This window comes from Macrotis lagotis, chromosome 5 (assembly GCF_037893015.1).
Source record: "Macrotis lagotis isolate mMagLag1 chromosome 5, bilby.v1.9.chrom.fasta, whole genome shotgun sequence".
Taxonomy (NCBI): Eukaryota; Metazoa; Chordata; class Mammalia; order Peramelemorphia; family Peramelidae; genus Macrotis; species Macrotis lagotis.
Window position 1 is genome coordinate 253,374,112 of NC_133662.1, and position 22,249 is coordinate 253,396,360.

General features: G+C 39.8%; 1 long non-coding RNA gene across 1 annotated transcript in view; it reads left to right on the plus strand.

The window, feature by feature from the left end:
• Positions 1 to 21,467, plus strand: part of LOC141490166 (uncharacterized) — a 44,115-nt gene extending 22,648 nt beyond the window's left edge. The window contains exons 3-4 of the long non-coding RNA XR_012469080.1: positions 17,705 to 17,847; positions 21,147 to 21,467. This is a non-coding gene — a long non-coding RNA (uncharacterized LOC141490166). The remainder of the gene's footprint in view (positions 1 to 17,704; positions 17,848 to 21,146) is intronic.
• Positions 21,468 to 22,249: the final 782 nt, after the last annotated feature.

The window sequence follows — 22,249 nt, forward strand, 5'->3', positions numbered from 1 at the left end:
AATAAAAGCAATGTAAAGATACAAGATAGCAATAATTTCTTTAATCTTTTATTTTTCCAAATGCATGAAAAAAAATCATTTTGAACAGCAAAAAAATTTTCAAGGAAAAAAAAAGTGGTTTTAATTCACTGCTCCACTTCTCTATTACCCATTCTCTACTCAGCCCTTCTCAACTGTCCTTGGTATTCTTTTTTTTTTTAAAGGTTTTTGCAAGGCAAATGGGGTTAAGTGGCTTGCCCAAGGCCACACAGCTAGGTAATTATTAAATGTCTGAGGCCGGATTTGAACCCAGGTACTCCTGACTCCAGGGCAGTTGCTTTATCCACTGTGCCACCTAGCCGCCCCTGTCCTTGGCATTCTTACCATTTGACTGCAACTTCTCTTTCCATGGTCACTTTAAAGACAAATCCAATAGTGTTTCTTCTTTAGTCCACTTCCTCAAATCTCTGAAGTTATTTGCATTGCTGACTACTCTCCATCCCCTATTCTATTGGAGTCACTCCTTTTCCTTGTCTCTAAGGTTCTGGTAGACTCGTGGTACAACTAGTCACCCCTTTTTCATTTCTTTTCCTGATTTATCCTTCATCCACCCCTAAAATACAGGTCTCCCTCAGAGCCTCCTCTCCTGTCTCCCACGGCTTCAATTATCATCTTTATGAAGATGATGGCAAAATCAACATTTCTACCCATAACATCCCCCCAAAGTTTTAGTCTAGTATATCCAACTCCATGTCTGAGATGTAACTCCACTTAGATGATGAGGCAGCATCCCATGTTCTGAACTCAACTGGAATCATCTCATTCCCTGCTAACCTTGCTACCCATAACATCAGCAGGCTGCACCACTGGACACTGTTGACCATTTCCTCCTAACTTCAATGTTCCTGTTATCTTTAGAATCTCTTAGTATTTTTTATTATATAAATTTTTTTTGTTTTTCAATTATATACAATAGTAATTTCTACCCATCATTTTGGTAAGGTTTTGAATTTTACACATTTTCCCCCACCCTCCCTTCCCTCCCCTTTCACTCCCCTCACAGAAGGCAGTCTGGTAATCTTTACTTTGTTTCTATGCTATACATTGATAAAAAAATTGAATGTGTTGAGAGAAAAATCATATCCTTGAGGAAAAAATAAATTATTAGAGATAGCAAAATTATTTAGTACATAAGTTTTTTTTAAAAAAAATTCTTGGTTTAAACTCCAGTTCTTTGGATACAGATGGTATTCTCCATTGAGATACCCTAAAATTGTCCCTGATTGTTGCACTGATGGAATGCGCAAGTCCATCAAGTTTGATCATCACCCCCATGTTGATGTTAGGGTATACAGTGTTCTTCTGGTTCTGCTCATCTCACTCAGCATCAATTCATGCAAGTCTTTCCAGGCTTCTCTGAAATCCCATCCCTCCTAGTTTCTTAGTGTTCCTTCACATACATATACCACAATTTGTTCAATCATTCCCCAATTGATGGACACTCACTCAATTTCCAATTCTTTGCTACCACAAACAGGGCTTCTATGAATATTTTTGTACAAGTGATGTTTTTACCCTTTTTTGTTGAGGACCAGCCCCTGGAAGTGATTTACATATATCCTTCTTGACCTTTTCCATCAGAGATATGTATGTATGTATTCTTGCTCATTATATGGATTTGTTGGCTCTCCAGTGAACCCTGACCTGGGATAATCTGTGGCTCTGGAGGTGGTTGTAAAAGGTTTTTCTGATAGAGAAGTATGCAGATTTCTAAGAACAAACATTGTAAATTTACCCAGGAAATTGTGAAACTGGTCTCCTTTAACCAGTCATTCCTGAGATAAGTTTTTGTTATAAAAAGTCTGAGTTTCCAAAAATAAATCTGGTAGATTCTTGCATCATGACCTTGCATGTGTGTATGTTTTTACTCAACCTGACTCTCCTTTAATGTCCAGACCCATACCAGAGCTATCACGGGAGGTACTTTTTCATGATCTCTTTAGGGTATAGACCCAGTATAGGTATGCTGGATCAAAAGGTATGCAAATTTTATTGCCCTTTGGGTATAATTCCAAATGGCTCTCCAGAAAGGTTGGATCAGTTCACAGCTTCACCATCAATGGATTAGTGTCCCAGATTTCCCACATCCCTTGCAACATTGATCATTGTCCTTTCTGATCATATTGGCCAAATGGAGAGGTTTAATTTGCATTTCTCTAATAAGTGATGAGAATCTCTTAGTATTAAAACCTTAGCTTTTTCTGATCCTGTCCTTTCCTTCATCTACCATATCTAATAGGTTACCAAAGCTGATAGATTCCTCCTTATCAATGTCTTTTATACCCACCCCCTTATTTCTTTTTTTCTTTTTTTTTTTAGGTTTTTTTTTTTTGCAAGGCAGTGGGGTTAAGTGGCTTGCCCGAGGCCACACAGCTAGGTAATTATAAAGTATCTGAGGCCAGATTTGAACTCAGGTCCTCCTGACTCCGGGGCCGGTGTTCTATCCACTGTGCCACCTAGCCACCCCCCACCCCCTTATTTCTTAGTTTTATTTTCACCCTGCCTCAGCCCTTCATTGCCTGTAACCTAGACTAAACTGATTTTTCTGAATGGTATATGGTCCTGGATTTGAACTAGAAGACTTGGTTTCAGATCCTAAGAAATCACTTACCATCTCTGCACCTTATCTTCCTTATCTGTAAAATGGTAAAATTGGATTAGGTCCTTCTGAATTTCCTTCCACTTCTAAATCTGTCATCCTATAGATCTCTTCTTTTACCAATCCAAACTTTTAAATATAGATGTATATCATATATATATTATATATATATGTAATATATATATATATATATATATATATAGTATATACTGAATTTAAGGCAGTAATACCAACACTGCCATTCTTGTCTGTTCCCTTTTGAACTTCCTTCTGTTCTTTTCTATGAATTTTAATTATTTAATACTCTTTCTCCTTTTGTTTCAGTATCACCACTCTAAATCTGCATTTCTCTTTTTATTAATGATTTGGAACATTAATCATATGGTTACTGAAACCTAACATTTCTTCTTTTGAGACTTTTTATAGGTAGATAGATCTTGTCCTTACTATTTTTAGCAATTCCAAATATACCTTGAATATTAAATCCCTATAAGGAAAATTTTCTGCAAAGATTTGCTTTCCCAGTTTACTTTTTCCCTTTTAATGTTAACTAGATTGATTTGGTTCCTGTAAAACCTTCATAATTTTATGGGATCAGCATTGCCTATTTTATCTTCTATTATGATCATAAAGTCATGGTATCTTCAAGGGAAGAGAAGTGGAACATTTGTCATTGTTGCACACCTGGAGTTGTAGAAGGAAGAGGTACTATGGTGACAGATGGACTCCAGTTTTGAGAACATGGGATCATAGAGCTTTTATTTTCCAAGATATTCTGCCAAGTCTTCTCCATTTAAAGACCTATAAAGCAAAGAATAAAAATAAAGAGATCATGGGATCATAGGACCTTAGAGATTATCTAGTTTGACCCCTTCAAACTAGAGGGAGGGAACAAAGACACATGGAGGAGAAATGGCTTGCCTGAGGACAGGGAACAAATAGAAAAGCCAGAATTTGAATTCAGATTCTCTCACTCTAAATCCAGTGTCATTTCCACTATATCAAGCTCTGAATTATTACCAGGAGGCTTATGGAGGAGTTTCCACCTTAGATCATCAGAGCCTTTGCAAGCAGGCCTCCCTCTATTCAATATGCCTCATATAACTTGAACTTTAATATGTTCAAGAAAGGATTGAGATTATGATCGGTGATGGTGAGTCAACTGACTATGAGCTGGCCATTAATAATCACTGGTCAGTTGACATTAGGGAACTCCTCTGCCTTTTTAAAACTCTTTGTAGACATTCAAAATGTATTTTTCCCTTTTATTATTTAGTCATTGTCATTTCTAACTTTTTGTGACACCAGACCAGGTCCTTCTTTCTTTCACTATCTCCCAAAGTCTGTTGAAGTTGATGTTCATTGTTTCCATGATACTATCTATCTCATCCTTTGCCGTCCCCTTTTCTTTTTGCTTTGAATCTTTCCCAACATCAGAGTCTTTTTCAGTGAGTTCCCTTTTCTCATTATGTGGTCAAGGGGTGGCTAGGTTGCACAGTGGATAGAGCACCGGCCCCGGAGTCAGGAGTACCTGAGTTCAAATCTGGCCTCAGACACTTAATAATTACCTAGCTGTGTGGCCTTGGGCAAGCCACTTAACCCCATTGCCTTGCAAAAAAACTAAAAAAAAAAAAAAAGAATCATTATGTGGTCAAAATATTTAAGTTTCAACTTCAGTATTTTATTTTACAATGAATCACCTGATCTAATTTCTTCAAGTATTGTATGATTTGATCTACTTGCTGTCCAAAGGACTCTCAAGAGTTTCCTCCAGCACCACAATTTGAAAGTGTCAATTCTATAGTGTTCAGTTTTCTTCATATACCAAGTCTGACTGACAATACCTGGAAAAAACAACTACTGGGAAAACCATGGCTTTGACAATACTTATCTTTACCAGGGACAGCTAGGTGGTGCAGTGGATAGAACACTGGCCCTGTAGTTAGGAAGACCTGAGTAAAAATTCAGCCTCAAACACTTAATAATTGCCTCGCTGTGTGACCTTGGGCAAGTCACTTAATCCCATTGCCGTAAATAAATAAAATTTTTTAAAAATATTGATCTTTATCAGCAAGGGTGATGCTCTGCTTTCTACAGATTTCCTTCCAAGGATCAAGTGTCTTTAAATTTCATGGTTGCCATTGCCATCCATAATGATCTCTGAACCCAATAAAAATCCACCTCTTTTCCCTCTATCTTCCAGGAAGTGATGGGGCTAGTTTCCATGATCTTAGTTTTTTTGAAGTCAAACTTCAAGTCAACTTTTACACTTTCCTCTTTCACCCTCATCAAGAGGTTTCTTAATTTCTCTTCATTTTCTGTCATCAGAGTGATATCATCTGCATGTCTGAGATTATTGATATTTTGTCCAACAACTTTAATTGTGACTTTTGAGTCATGCAGCCTGGTATTTTGCATGATGTTCTCTTCATATAGCTTGAATAAATAAGGTGACAATATGAAGCCTTATCATACTCTTTTTCTGATCTTAAAGCAATCAGTTGATCTATCTTTGGTTCTAACTGTTCTTTCTTGCCCATATATAGTTTCCTGGGGAGACAAATAAAATGATCTTATATTTCCATTTCTTTGAGGACTTGACATATGATCCACATAATCAAAGATTTTTAGTGTAGTCAATGAAGCAGAAGTAGATGTTTCTCTGGAATTCTCCTGATTTCTTCATAATCCAGTGAATTATTGGCAATTTGGTCTCTGGTTCCTCTGCCTTTTTAAAAACCAACCTCCTCTTCTGGTAATTCTTGGTTCATATATTGTTGAAGCCTGACTTGAAGGATCTTAAGTATAACCTTGCTGATGTGTGAAATGGGCACAGTTGTTTGGTAATATGAATATTCCTTGGTACTGCCCTTCTTTAGGATTGGGATGTAAACTGATCTTTTTCAATCCTTTGTCCCCTGTTGAGTTTTGCAAATTTTCTGGCATATTGAGGTCAACACTTTAAGAGAATCATCTTTTAGGCTTTTAAATAGCTTAGCTGGAATTCTGTTACATCCATTAACCTTATTGTTAGCAATGCTTCCTAAGCACCATTTGGCTTCATTCTCCTGGATGTCTGGCTCCAGATCAGTAATCATACCATTGTGGTTACCAGTGATGTTAAGATCTTTCTTGGCTAGTTCTTTTCTTTTCCATTCTATTGTTTTCTTCTATTTTTTCATTGCCCATTTAAGAAAACCTTCTTATCTCTCCTTGTGATTCTCTGGAATTCTGTATACAAGTGGATATATTTTTCCCTTTCTCTTTTACTTTTTCTTTTCCTTCTTTCCTTAGCCATTATAAAGCCTCATCAAACAGCCATTCAGCTTTCCTGCTCTTCTTTTTTATGGTAATAGTTTTTATTGATGCCTGCTATACAATATTGCAAACCTATATTCATAGTTTTTTGGGCACTCATCTACCAGGTCTAATCCCTTAAATCTATTCATCAACTCAACTTCAGATTCATAAGAAATATTATTTAGACCACACCTATATGACCTGATGGTTTGTGTACTTTCTTCAATTTATCTGAATTTTGCAATAAGAAGCCCATGATCTGTGTCATAGTCATCTCCAAGTCTTGTTTTAACTGACTATATAGGGCTTCTCCACCTTTAGGCTTCAAAGTATATAATTAATCCATTTTCTATATTGATTATCTAGTGATATCCATGAGTAGAATCAACTTATGGGTTGGTGAAAAAAAGTGTTTACTATGACCAATGAGTCTCTTCCCTACTTCATTTTGTATTCCAAGGTTAAATTTGCCTGTTAGTCCAACTATTCAATTATTAATTATTATTGATTTTTCTACTTTAGCATGCCAATCTTCTATGCTAAATGTAACATCTTCTCTGTGTGTGTGTGTGTGTGTGTTAATTTTAGAAGATATTGTGGGTCTTTGTAGAACTGGTCAACATTGTTCTCTTCAGCTTCAGTGACTGGAATATAGATTGTATTACAGAAATGTTGAACAGTTTACCTTGTATCCTAACAGATATTAGTCATTTTTAAGATTATGCCCAGGTACTTCTTTTCATACTCTTTCATTGATTATGAGGATTACTCCATTTTTCTTCTAAGGGGTTCTTGCCTACAGGAGTATATGTAATGATTACTTGGATTAAATTCATCCATTCCTGTCCTTTGGAGTTCATAGACATCCAATGTCTATATTCAATCTTTCATCTCCTGTTTAACCACATCCAGCTTATCTTGGTTCATAGATAATTGATCTTTTCTTTTGTTTTTTGGGTTTTTTTTAGGTTTTTGCAAGGCAAATGGAGTTAAGTGGCTTGCCCAAGGCCACACAGCTAGGTCATTATTAAATGTCTGAGCCGGGATTTGAACTCAGGTACTCCTGACTCCAAGGCTTGTGCTTATCCACTACACCACCTAGCTGCCCCTGACATAATTGATCTTTAAAGCATTGGACTTTCCTTTCATCACCAGATGCATCTGCAACTGAGTTTCCTTTCATCTTCAACCTAGTCTCTTTATTAGTATTAGAGTTACTTGTACCTGTGTAGCTAGGTGGTGCAGTGCAATCAGGAGGACCTGCCCTGCAGTCAGGAGGACCAGAATTTAAATCTGACCTCAGATGCTTGAAATTTACTGTGTAAACTTGCACAAGTCACTTAACCCTGATTGCCTCGCATCCAGAACCATCTCCAGTCATACTGATCCATTAGTAGATCCAGATGACTCCAAAGGAGAAACTGAGGCTGGTGATTTAGACAGATACCACCTTCTCCCACCCAACCCCCCTATTGGAAAAAATCTAATTCATGTGCTTGTCATGGCATCATCTCCATGATGTCTTCTTCAAGAGCAAAGGACAAACATCATCATCATCACCATTATCACTACTTGCATCTTTCCTCTGTTCTTCCCCAGTAGAGTATTAGATACCATCCAACCTAAGAAACTCATCTTCCAATGTCATATGTTTTATCATTTTAGTTGATTTTGGTTCTTGTCCTTCATTAAGACAGAAGGCCAAAACAACACCATTAAGGTAAGGATAAGTTTCAGGATGTCTGACTGTGACTGATCAGACCAATATGAGTGCAGAATGCTCTACCACAGGTCAAGTTCAAATTGTCCATGTGAACACCTGGGGTGGGTTCTCTAAAGTTGCACATCTCATGTTTTACTTGGGTTCCAAAATTCAACTTCATAATCAATCAATTGACCGACCTTTAAAGCACCTACTATGTGTCAGATACTGTGCTTTAGGGTTTAGAGATACAAGTACAAAGAATGGAAAAGTCCCTACCCCAAAAGAGCTTATAGTCTATGATTAGGGAGACATGGCTAGGAGCAGTTCATCCAAAAAAAAATCTCTTTGGGGGTGGGGTTCAGTGGACCACAAGCTCCACATGAACCAACAGTTGCTTTGTTGGCCAAAAATAGAGCCCTCACTCTACTCATAGAATACTGGGTTGCATGAAGAGAGGCATAAGCTCCAGGCACTGGTCTTGCTCTATACTCTCTGCCTTGTGCAAGCCACCCCAAGAGCATCATATGAGCTCTGGGTACCATTTTTAAAAGACCCACATTGAAAAGCTAGGGAGTAGGGTACTGTTCATGCCATATGACAATTAATTGAAGGTATTATACATGTTTAGACAAAAAGAACAAATAATTTAAGGGGAGTAAGAATAAATTCTGAAGGGATCCAATGATTTTTACTTGTCTCCAGAAAGAAAAAAGAACCAGCAGGAAAAAAAGACAAAAGTAGGCTTGAGGGCAGGGAACCTTACTAACAGTGCAAGCTAACCAGAGGTGTGAACTTGCTCCCACTAGAGACTTTCAAGAAAGGCCTGGGAATTTCTTCTTGCTCTAGAGAAAATTATTTTTCAGGTACAGGTGGAACCAGAGAACCACTGAGATCACTTCAGTAGTTCAGTGATAATCAATGAGAGGCAATGTTGCACTATGGGTGGAGGATCACAATATGGCATGTGTGGTCCTGGGCAAGTCACTCAATTTCTTAATTGTCCTAGGTAGTTTCCCAAGACTATATGCAGAGTTGGTGTCCATCTGAATAAATAGATGATAATAGTAACTAGAAATCATTTTTTGTTGTTCAGTTTCATTTGACGCTTTGTGATCCCATAGACCATATTGGATCAGTTTGCCATTTTCTCCTCCAGTGGATTAAGGCAAACAGAGGTTAAATGACTTGCCCAGAGTCATACAACTCCCAAGTGTCTGAAATGGGGTTTGAATTTGGGTCTTCCTGACACCAGATCCAGTGTTCTATCCACTACAACATCTAGCTGCTCCAATATTTATATATCTAAGGTATTCAAAGCTCTTTATGAATATGACCTCTTTTGATCCTCACAGAAACCTTGAGAGGTAGGTACTATTATCCCCATTTCACAGAGGAAAAAATGGAAGCTTAGAAGAGTTAAATTATTTGGTTAGGTTCATACCTAACTGAGGCAGGATTTGAACTCAAGTCTTCCTGATAAACTCCCTTTATAAGAAGATAGAGGACTTCATCACCAAGAGCTCCCTGTGACCGTGAAATAATAGTTCACATTTTTTAGAGAGCAAAATTAGGACAGTTAAGTGGTGCAGTGGATAGAGCACCAGCCCTAGAATCAGGAGGACCTGAGTTCAAATTCAGCCTCCAACACTTAATAATTACCTAACTGTGTGACCTTGGGCAAATCACTTAACCCCACTGCCTTAAATAAACATTTTAAATTTAATTTAAAAGAGCAAAACTTTGCAAGGAAAAAAGAATTGACTTGTATTACATCAGATTTGTAGAATTTAGAATCTGAAGGAATCTTCTAGGGCCTTATGGCAAGGAGAAAATGAACTGAGAGAGAAAATTTACTCAGGTCACAGGGAGGGCAAAAAAAGAATCCAGGTGTTCTGATTCCCAGTCTGATACTCTTTCCACTGGGCTAAATGGCCTTATTGCCACCTATGGTTTTCAAAGAGTTAGGGGAAAAAATCATCCAAGTTGAAATTTCCCTATATCATAATCATCAACCAACACCAGAGGGTGCTGTGGGTATCAGCCAAGCCATATTACCTATTCCTTCCTGGGGGGAGGTATTAAGAGCTAAACTATATACCTATCTTTGATCCCTTTCCTACCAGCCTCTACAAAGTCTCCTACAGTAGTCAGTCCCTCAGAGGCAGCTTCAATCTCACCTCCTTCATTGGCTCCTTCTACCTACAACCATACTCAGGTTCCCTAGTCCTTCCCTTGATTCCTCTATGCCATCCAGTTCTAACTCTTCTTCACTTCCAAGTTTCTTGAAAAAAATTCTCTATCTTCTCCCATTCCATCTTCTACTTTTAAATTCTTACCTGTCCTTTAAAAGAGATGTATTTTCTTTTTCTTCTTCCTTCCTTCCTCACTCCCTCCCTTCTTTCCTTCCTTCCTACCTCCCTTCCTCCCTTCCCTCCTTCCTTCCTTCCTTCCTTCCTTCCTTCCTTCCTTCCTTCTTTCTTCTCTTCTGTGTCACAGATCCCTTCAGCACTGTGGAGAAGCCTATGGATCCCTTCTCCAAATAAATATTTGAATATACAGTATATTTTATTACAAAGCTTAGAGGGGCAGAGGGGAGACCTACCCACTTACCTCTGAGTTTCAGTTAACAAGGAATGGCTAGAATTAAAAAATCTCCTCATGCTCAGTCTTATCCTCTCTCAGTCTGTGATTTACATTACAAACCTACACTACCAGCAAGGAAAGTCAAAATTTAAGGAGTACAAGGAGACTCAGGAAATCCCATGAAAGCAGTATTGGTCTCCTTCATCCTTTCTGCTCCCAGTTCTTCTCACGTAATTCCTTCTGCATGGATATGCCTATACCTATAGATAAACTCTGTTTCAGGTTTCTATCTTACCACTTGAACCTGGGCTTGCACAATCAGTGATCTTGGTAGGGTGACCAGTAGCCATCTTGCCTTGCCCAAAGGGCTCCATACTAATAATTGGTACCCAGATACCCCTCCCTTTCTTCCTGGCAATCCCTGAATTCCTCCAACCAGCACCTGTAATCCATCACATCATAGGAATTCAGGTTGTTTAATCAATCAATCAAAACCCAGCCAGGAAGTGTCTAAGGCTGGATTTGAACTCAGGGAGAGAAGTCTTCTTTTCTCTAGACACAGTACTTAACTGCGCCGCCTAGTTGAACTAAGCTAATTGTTCTAGGTAAGGACAGCTCCGAGGCATACTGAATCAGGAAGACTTGAGTTCAAATCCATCACACAGTAAATACTTATAAATTTTTAAGTTTTTCATTATATATGTGTGTGTGTGTGCTTTTAAATACATTTGTTTTTTTTTTCATTAGAATGTAAGATCTTTGAGGGCAGAGACCATTACATTTTTGTCTTTGAATCCTTAGCCCTTAGCATATTTATTTAGTTATTTTTTCAGTCATGTTCAGCTCTTTGTCCCCCTCCATTTTCTTGGCAAAGATACTGAAGTAGTTTATCATTTCCTTCACCAGCTCATTTTACAGATGAGGAAACTGAGACCAACAAGGTTAAGTCACTTGCCCAAGGTCACACAGCTGCTAAGTGTTTGAGGCAGTATTTGAACTCAGGTTTTCCTGACTCTGTCCGCTTGGTTCTTTGTCCATTTTACCATCTGGCGACCTTAAAACACAAAGTAAGTTAGTGAGGGAGAGAAGGAGCAGTTGGGAGAATAAGGAAAGATTTCATGAAGAAGATGGGGCTTGAATTGAGCCTTGAAGGAAAAGAAAGATGATCAGAGGTAGAAGTGAAGTGGGAGTGTCTTCCAGACATGGAGGCAAACCAGTATAAAGGCACCAAGATGGGAGACGGAGACGAGTCTCATGAGAAAGAACCTTCCTTTTCAACACCTTAATATTGAACCCATGGTATTATGGAAAAGTGAATCCTTTCCTATTGGCCTTGTTTACTACGTCATTATTTTAAGAAGGGGAGAATCCAGGGGGCAGCTATTGGCACAGTGGATAGAGCACTGGCCCTGGAGTCAGGAGTACATGAGTTCAAATCCAGCCTCAGACACTTAATAATAACTTAGTTGTGTGGCCTTGGGCAAGCCACTTAACCCCATTCGCCTTGCAAAAAAACTAAAAAAATTAAAATTCAGACAACTCTGGAGGAGCCAAATAGGGATTATCCATTGCAAATTTCTGATCTCAAACTATCTTCCCCTTTCCACCCAGTATACTTTGGGGCCACCCCAAAGCAGAAAAATGAAAGCTCATTTGAATGTCTGTCTGATCCAAACATTAGTGAGAACATCAATGTGCTGGCGGGAAGAAATCCCACGACAGAAAAAGAGAAATGGCGGTTGGGTTTATCTGCTGTTTTGAATTATCCATGCCTTTGCTTCTTCTAGTTGTATCCGTTGGTGCAGATGCTGGAAAATTTTCTGGACACTGTGTAGTCATCCAAGAGCGATCAGATGAAGACGATGACACATGCTCTGCCCAGCTGGTTGACCCCGGACTCCCACTCTGGTTGATGCTTGCAGCTCCTTTCTGGGAAGCAATCTCTCAGAGCCACCTTTGGCAATCAATGACTGGCTTTCTAGCCCCTTAGAGCCTTTGTCTGTGAGTTTTTCCATTCTCCTTGAACCCTGTAGCTGCTTTCCATCCTTTCTATGGCCAAACAAAGGCCACCTTGGCATCTATGTCCAAGGCAATGTCTCTTCCCTTTCTCTCTCGGATAATTCATTAATGCAATGGACTGTGTGGCTGGCTCTCCCAGCCTTGTCCTGACATTGACTGTGGCCCTCCAGCCAACTTTCAATGCCTAGGATGCTGCTTCTCAGAACCCCGGCCAACCTAAGCCAAGTGCTCCACAACAGCTTCCTGGGAGGTTGAGTTTGGAGGTTCCCTTGGACATTCAATGCCAAGACTCCCTCTGCCCCTTGTCTACTTCATAGAGCAGAACTGGGCAGATGCCAATAGGTCAATGATGCCAGCATCACCCTGTGCCAGTGGCCTCCAAACTTTCTATATCTGTTCCACATCATATAATTGTCATATGCCTCCACTTTTCCTTTCCTCTTTCCTCCTCTCCTCCCTTCCTCTTCCCTCCCCTCCTCTCTTCTCTCCTGTCTTCTCTACTGTTGCTCAGCTTAGAAACTTTGACCTTGGCCTATTCTGACCTGAGCTAGTCCGTCCCTTTTTCAGCAACTGAAGATTCATCATATTGGTTCTAGGCTGATCATGGGGACATTGATCCCCATTGCTTTTCAGAACTCTAAAACTTGAGCCCCAACCTCCCCACTAGGAGGGATTATTGGTATGCCCCATTACAACTGGCCCCTACATTTTTCAGAAGGAAGCGGGAAGAAAGACAAAATGGAGGGAAGGAGTATTTAGTAAACCCCATACACTCTGCTATACTCTTTACAAATAGTATCAACTTGATCCTTACAAAAGTCCTGTGAAGTAGGTTATAATATGTCTTATTTGGAAACTGGGACAGACAGAGGTTAAGTGACTTGCCCAAGATCACATAGCAAATAAGTGGTTGGGGCTGGATTTGAACTCAGGTCTTCCTGACTGCAAGTCTAGTACTCTGCGCCACCTAGATACCTCTTAAATTGCATCATAAAGTAATTTATACAGTTTCTAAGCATATTTTTTAATAAAATCAAATTTAAAATGTATTACCTTTCCTCCATCAACATACATATATTAAATAAATAAAAACAATGCACCATACAGAAATTTATTACTGATAAAAAAAACCTTTAGAATTTTTGAATTTGGTATTTATTAAATGCTAACTTTATTCAAATGATAGGGTAAGCTTGCTTTGTTTTGGGGGGTTTTGCTTTAGTTTTTCAAAATGTTGTGCCACTGATGATGTTGCTACTTAAAATTTTTTTAGCCACTAATGTAAATCAGCATTTTGTTTGCAGTTATAGCAACAAAAAGAAAAATGAAAGAAAGAAAAGGACACAAATAAGATGTTACAAACATGAATTCCATTGGAATTGTCTCATTTGAATTTGCCCTGCCTGTTTTCATTGAGCTGGAACCAATAGCCATATAACTTTGAAGAGTGCAAATTTAAATGCATGTAACCACTTTGGAAGTTTGACTACTGGCATTAACCGGAACCTAGCTGTAATTTCTATTGCTTTGTTATATCAACCAGAGATTTCTTTATTCATTAGCAGCCAAGACATAATATTTTCAGGTTCAAATGTTTGATTATACTATCACAGTACAAATCTATTAACTATTCTTGCTCCAATGAAGTAAGATCAAAGAAGTGAGATTTGTCCATGACAAATGGATTCCTTACCCATTCAATGTACTAAAAATGAAGTTTTTTCAATGAAATGAGAATTGTTTCAATTGATTGCTCAAATAATTAATAAACATTACTTAAATTTCTTCTCTGATTTGCAGAGCAAGTAGTTTTTTCCCAACAAATCAACATTGGGGCAGCTAGGTGGCTCAGTGGATAGAGCACTGGTCCTGGAGTCAGGAGGACCTGAGTTCAATTATGATCTCAGACACTTAATAATTACCTAGCTGTGTGCCCTTGGGCAAGCCTCTTAACCCCATTTGTCTTGCAAAATCTAAAAAAAAAAATCCCTAAACAAATCAACATTATTTTAGAAATTTGTTATCTCTATCTCTAACTTAAAAAATGTAGTTCCTTCATCTTTCTGGATCATAGTATAGATTTAAGGATCTTGTGTTGATTTATTTAGAATATTTTTCCCCAAAGCACACAAGTTTCAGGAAGAGGTTTCTATTATAAAATGAATTGTCTCTTTTCAATATAAGAAAAATGCAATTTCTTCCTTTTTCTCAGTCTTCAATTATTTGGGCACAAGAAAGTTAATATATTTTAGAATAATACAGAAATTCCCTGTGTTAGTGAGCTGTTTCTTTGTGCTTATGTGTACTGATTGCTCTTTTATCAGTGTGAAAGATAGTGTAGCTCCCAATTCATCCCTCAACATCAGTGGCCATTCTTTAAAACTAAATTGCAGGGTGGCTAGATAGTGTAGCACTGGTCCTGAAGTCAGGAGGACCTGAGTTCAAACCTAGCCTCAGACACTTAATAATTGTCTAGATGTGTGGCCTTGGGCAAGCCACTTAACCCCACTGCCTTGCAAAAACTAAAATAATAATAATAACATTTTATACTATTCTTATAGAATTAAATAAGTATCTTTAATTATATCTGCTGCTTCAACCACTTCCAAAGCAAACAGGAAGATTTTAGTTTCTCAGTTAGTTGATCACTAAGGTCTTCAGACATATGGATAATTTCCCTACTTAGCATATTAACTTCAGGTGGAACCATCCAAGGTTGCTTTGCGCATGATTTGACAAATCTTATTCTGACCATCTCACTAACTTCAGGTAACATGAACATTTAGCTTCAGAAAGAAGATCTTTTACTCTCAGCAATTCTAGATAAGCAATATTTTAATGTCATAAACATGATTTTAAACAGTTTTGGTTTTGGGGTGGTTTTCTTGGCTTTCTTTAAAGCATCTCATTATCTTTGGAAACATTCTCTTGTCAATATTCTGCATAAATATTCTGTATTTCTGTTTCGTGCTTTTTAACTTGTCTCTGTGGTCTTTTCTTGCATTACTTTCAGTTGTTCCGGTGACATCATTCAGAGGAACCCAGAAAATATAACTAAGGATTATGAAGTGTTGGGTGAATCTACACCCCACCCCATTCAACAATTAGGGAAAGGGTTATTAACCTCCAGTTCATGGACAGAGTTCAAGGAATCCATAAACTTGGATGGAAAAAAAATCATTTGGACGGAAAGAACTAATTCTATGTGCTTTATGCATTTAAAAACATTATTCTGAGAAGCAGTCCATAAATTTCACCAGACTGCTGCCAAATGGGACCAGGACACACAAGAAAGCTTAAGAATCCCTTTTCTTAGGGATATTTTTGTCAATTGAAATTTTATTTTATTTTTCCAATTACATGCAAAGGTTAATTTTTCAATTTGTAAATTTTTGAGTTCCACATTTTTCTACCACTCCACTTTTCCTCCCCCCACCCATGGTGGTGAACAATCTGGTAAAAGTTGTACATGTGCAAACATGTTTAACATATTTCCTTATTGGTCATGCTATGAAAGAGGAATTAGAACTAAGGGGAAAAGAAAAAACATGAGAAAGAAAAACATAAAAGAATTTTTTTTTAAAGTGAACATAGTATGCTTTGCTCCACATTCAGATTCTGTAGTTCCTCCCTCCACCCTGCCTGCCCTGGATATGGATGGCATTATCCATAGCAGGTCTCTCATGACTGTCCTTGATCTCTGAACTCCTGAGATGAGTTGAGTCTATCATAGTTGATCATCTTGTGACGTTGCTGTTAATATGTACATTTTTCTCTTGATTCTGCTCACTTCACTGAGCATCAATTCATGCAAATCTTTCCATGTTTCTCTAAAGTCCGGCCACTCTTGATTTCTTACAGAACAATAGCACTCCATATACTCATATACGTGTTCAGCCATTCCCCAATTGATAGGTTTCTCCTCAATTTCTAATTCTTTGACAGTACAAAAGAACTGCTACAAATATTTTTGAACATGTAGGACTTTTCCTACCTTTTATGATTTCTTTAGGATATACACCTGTATTGGTATTGCTGGATCAAGGGGTATGAATAGTTTTATTGTCCCTTGGACAGAGTTCCAGATTGTTCTCCAGAATGGCTGGATCTGTTCACAGCATTACCAAGAGTGCATTACAAGAGATATTTTTTAACCAAAACTGGTGAGTCATATGAGGAAGGGAGAGAGAGAGAGAGAGAAAATGATGATGATGATAATGATGATGATGGTGGTGGTGGAGATGATGGGATGATGGGCTCTAAATCAAGGATGGCAGGCACCTACCTACAAGAGTTGGTAAAACTTACTTGTCTGGAATCTGATCAAGGGGGCTTTAACATGAATAAAGGAAAGGGAGTAAATGTCCCATAGAGGTACCATGAACAATAGCAGTATGCCATAGGAAAACAGTGAGATATTCAATTGCCAGCTCTGGTTGATTTTAGGTCCCCAACATTTCTCACATATGTCTTCCTCTCTCCATTCATGTAGCCACTGTCCTAGATCATACCCTTTCCCTTTGGACTCCTAATGAACTCCAAATTGATCTCTCTGCCTCCAATCTCTATTCATCACTTTTTCCTCCACTCAGTTACCAGGTTGATGTTGCTAAAGGTTTAGTCTAACTAGATGACTCAGTAAACTCTAGTGGCTGCCTATTGCCTCTCCAACCCACTAGTAATTCCTCTGTAAAATAAAGACAGCACTTAACACACTGCTTAGGATGTAATAATAATATTTGAAAGTTTATTGACTGACATGTAAGGCCTTTTCTAATCAATCTCTAACCTCCCCTTCCAACCAACCCATCACCCCTCTTCATTCATACTAGAGACCAAACACACCGGCCTTCTGGCTGTTTCCCCAACATGATACGCCAGCCGGTTCTCACTCATCCCTGAGCCTTTGCTCAGACTAGCCCTCCTCAGCCCTGGAATAAACTCTCTCCTCTCCTCGGATCCTGGATTCTTGTAGAGTTCAGTTCAAGTGAGACATTTCCTTTCCCCCTTCCTTAACCCAGCATTAATCTATCTAATTTGTCTTTCTTCTTACATAGTGGAGTTTAGCTGCATGCCCCATTCCTCCTAGATGGATCCACATTTATCTAAGATCTACATCAACATGACTTGGAGAAAACCTTTGTTTCAGGGAACACTTCATCTGTATAATGAACGGAAGAATACACGCTATCTACCTCATGAAAATGTCAAACATTTAATGGAAACTCTTATTGTTGTCATAATAATAAGGAAAAGTTAAAATAAATGATCTGAAATGCAAAGTTTTTATTAATGTGAATCCTAATGCACGGGAAGGAGGGTGGGTGGACAGCTTCATCAGAAGAATACAAGAAGGTAAATGGAGACCTCTGTGGAGATTCTGAAGGCAACCCGGGACTTTCCAGGACTTTAGAAGAATATGTTCCTGTTTCTTGATTGTTTCTAATTTCCCTCCATAGTGTCTGCTTTTCTTTTCCTGGCCATCGGTGACTCACTAGCACACCGCTCCTTCAAGAATCATGTATTGGACTTTTCTTGGCTCAAAACTGCAATAAAGAAGAAAGGAAGCAAAGGAAAAGGGAAAAAGAAAGATTTTCCTGAGGTAAGATGACAAATGTTGGAAGAGAGACCAGAAGGGGAAAGGGAGTTAAAGAGGATGTGTGTAGCCATGGGAGGAATTTCCTGATGTGGAATTAACTGAGCTGTGAGCAATGAAAGACAGTCACAGGACTGAGAACAGCATGGAGGTGATCTCTCCCAGGAGAAAGGGGGGGTGGGGGAGGCCTGGGAAGAGCAAGGAGCTGTCAAACTTATTGGCAATTCCCCAGCACCTCCTCTCTTCCTCCTCAGAGGGATGACACGCGTGCTCTTCTCACTCCTGTGAGCCTTTCTTTCATTGCTTACAGCTCAGTTAATTCCACAGAAGACAACTGTTCTCATCTATACATACATCCCTTTCTCATTCTTCCCTCTCTGTCTTCCTCTCCACTTCTCTCTCCTTCCTTCTCTCTCTCTCTCTCTCTCTCTCTCTCTCTCTCTCTCTCTCTCTCTCTCTCTCTCTCTCTCTCTCTCTCTCTCCCTCTCCTCTCTCTCTCTCTCCTTCGCTCCTTCCTTCTCTCTTTCTTTTCTCTCTTCTCTCCCTCTCCTCTCTCTGTCTCTGTCTGTCTCTGTCTGTCTCTGTCTCTGTCTCCCTCTCCTCTCTCCTTCTCTTCTTCCTTTTCTCCCTCTCTGCTCCCTCTCCTTCCTTCTTCTCTCTCTGTCTCTCTGTCTCTGTCTCTGTCTGTCTCTTTCTCTGTGTGCATCTCCCTCTCCTCTCCCTCTCCTTCTTCTCTCTCTATCTCTGTCTCTGTCTGTCTCTCTCTCTCTCTCCTTCCTTCCTTTCCTCTCTCTGGATGTATCTCTGTGTCTGTCTGTCTGTCTGTCTGTCTGTCTGTCTCTCTCTCTCTCTCTCTCTCTCTCTCTCTCTCTCCCCTTTTTATCTTTCTGTGTCTCACTGTCTCTCTCTCCATCTCCACCACAAAAGCTCTGCTTCTCTCTGTTCCCCTTCTTTTCTCTTCTCTCTGTCTCTCTGTTCCTTCAGTCTCTGTTTCTCTGTCCCTTCTTTTCCTTTCTCTCGTTTCTCTTTTTTCTCTCTGTGCATGTTTCTGACTCTCTGACTGTCTGTCTCTCTGATGGAAAAGCCTTCACAGACCATTCAACTCACCACCTCTTGTTTACAGGTAGAGAAACTGAAGAACAGAGAAGCTAAAGAACTCGACCAACAGCTCACAGTTGTGACCTAACCCAAACCCTCTCATTCTAAGTGAAGGGTGCAAATAGCTAATTATAAGTGATAGGTGTAAATCATGGAAATTTTCTAGGCCTCATTGAAGGGAAAACTTAGACCCAAGAAGGAAAATGACTCTCCCAGGGTCACACAGCTAGTGAGTATCAGAGCCAGCACTGGAGAACATGACTACAAGCCAGTTCAGTTCCTCTTTCTATATGTTCTACTATTTAGGATGTTAAACAAAAGAACAAAGAAGAGGATTATTACCAGATTCTCCTGCCCCCTTTGTCTACAGGTCTATGTGCAGTAGTAGTAGTAGTAGTAGTAGTAGTAGTAGTAGTAGTAGTAGTAGTAGTCCGGGGGTATGTTGTTAAATATTTAATAACCAACTCTCCAGGGGAAAATGTTCTCACCATACAGGCTTAAATTTAACCTGCCTTATCAACATTTTCTCCAGTATTTTCTTAAGGCTACACAATCAACAAAGTAATCCTTGATTTTTTGCCATTTTCCAAGATGTTAATACTCTCACTGAAAATTTAACAATCAACACCGAGAGCTTCCCATGTTGGCCCCTCAGCCCTCCTTCTCAAGGGCTGACGCTCAAAGAGAAGTCAGTTCTATGAAGGATGTGATCATCAGATCTAGCGCCCCTTTCATGAATGATAGACCCTGGCAAGGTGTCCAGGTATGAAGGTCTAGGAGCTCATATTGTAGCTGGTTCCCTTTGACCACACTCAACCAGGACCCCAGAGGCTAGCGTTCCACCTCTAATCCCCCCAAGTCCACACCCCCTCACACCCAGTGTTTTCAGAGTCTAGGTGAAGCTGGTTTTAAACCATTATATAGTCGATGAAAGGAGTTTAGGATAGTGGCAACCTAAAATGGGCAGCTGGGTGGCTCAATGGATAGAAAACTGAACCTAGAGTCAAGAAGACCTGAGTTCAAATGTGGCTTCAGACACTTACTAGCTGAGGGAAACGGGGCAAGTCCCTTAGCCCTATTTGCCTCAGTTTCCTCATCTGTAAAATGAACTGGAGAAGGAAATGGCAAACCTCTCCAGTATCTTTGCCAACAAAGAGATGAACATGACAAACAACTGAACCACATCAAAGGTGGAGCAGGGACGGGCTGGAGTCTGTCTGAATGGCCTCTGAGTCGATGGTTAAATTTTTGCTGTATTTATTCTTTAGACTTTGGCAATCGTTATAAATATGGATTTGATTTATTGCTTTGGTGATTGTCGACTTCAAGTGAAGAGAAAGTGTTCATCTTGCAGATTCAATTTAAAAGTGTGTCACGGGACATCCCCCCCACCCCACCCCCCAGAGAGCCAGTGGTTAAATACCAGCATACAGCTAGTGGTGGGTGAGGGGGAGACTGTGTGTAAACAACTGTTGGAGTGTGACATTTGTAAGTCATAGAACATTAGTTCTACAAGGAACATTCTGTGCCCCTGACTCTACTGTCCAGCCCACATTTCAAATAGAGATTTAATTTTGTTTTTCCATTTATTCCCCCCTCCACATGCTTTGCAAAAACACTTTCACATCTATCAGCCCATTAGAACCTGGTAACACCCCTGTGAAGTAGGTGGGAAGTCATTATCATCCCCATTTTGCAAAGAAGGAAACTGAGGCCTGGAGAGATTTATCCCATAGTGTGTTGTTAGTTGGCAGCACAGGGTAGTGGAACTTTAGTCTCTGGTGACCTGGGGTTCAGTCTTGATTCTACCATTCACTTATGGAAGGACCTTGGGGGTCACTTCTGCTTTGTGGAACTCAGTTTCCTTTTTTGGAAAAATGAAGAAGAGTCAGACAACATGATCCTCATGGATATATATATATATATATATATACATATATACACATGCCCCATGAAGCTAGTGATAAAAGCCAGGACAAGGGTTCTGGCTTCCTGATTCCCAAATCCACTTTCTTGTCACAGCCTCATCCTGTCCAAACTGTTTTATTTCATTAAAAAAAAAGTTTCATAACTGGATTCACTTCCATGTCGTGGTGCTCCATTTCACAATCAAATGGCTGCACATTGTTTACAAGGGGGGTTGTTTATATTTTGACTGTCTCTGGCTTTGTTTTGTAAGACCCAATTTCATGTTCTCCGACATTCAGATGTGTCCTCTGCTGTCCCTGGGATCCGTCTCCGCCATCCTCCTTCCTGATCCCGACTGTCTGGCAGCCACCGTCCCAGGGAACGTCGTCAAGAGTTTGTCTGGCTGTTCTCAGACAAGAGCAGGGCCGGAAATCATTAAGCTCACACATGACTCCAGTCTCCTCGGCTGATAGCCCTGAAGGGCATCTCAGCTGTTGCTCTCCTGAGGACACCCATGCTACTCCGTCTTGTCTGAGGCTCCCTATTCCCCAGGCTCTGGTCCACTGGGTTGCCAAAGTTCAGATCAGACCATGTCACTTCTTCATTCAATAAAACCCTGTCCTCTCCAGGATCAACTATAAAATGCTTTCTTTGACTTTCAAAGTCCTTCCTACCTTTCCAGGGGGGAGGAGCACAAGTTGGGTTCTGGGAACAAATTCTACCTCAGATGCTTAATAGCCATCTTATCCTGGGCCAGTCACTTCATTTATCTATGCATCAGTTTCTGAATTGGTAAGTTCAGGGGGTCAGATGGCTTCTAAGTTTTTTCCTACCTTTCTATGATTCAAGAGGCCAAAGCTGGGCAACTAGGTAGTGCAGTGAATAGAGCACCAGCCTTGGGGTCAGGAGTTCCTGAGTTCAAATCCGGCCTCAGACACTTACTAATTTCCTAGCTGTGAGACCTTGGGCAAGTCACTTAACCCCATTGCCTTGCAAAAAAAACAAAAAAAAACAAAAAAAAAAGAGAGAGGATAAAAAGAGGCCAGAGCAATGAGACATGATGGTAGGATGGAGTAGTGAGGGGCACTAGTTTCCTGTTCTTTAAAACAAGGGGGTTAGACTAGACCTCTGAAATCCCTACCATAGACAAAGCTGACATGAGAACAGAAGGATTTAGAGCTGAGGAGAATGTGGGAGTCTTGGGAGGATGACCATGAAGGAAAAAAAGAAAGGTGGGAGGAGGTGAGGTTGGAGTGGGTTCAAATCCTATGTGACCTTAGGCAAATCTTCCTGGACCCCAAAGTGGTAGTGAGAGGGGAGCTGTACAAGGCAATCTCTAAGAGTCCTTCCTGTTCTTTACCTGTTGTTTTAATGGATCTAAGATCCTATGATAGGTTGAGGC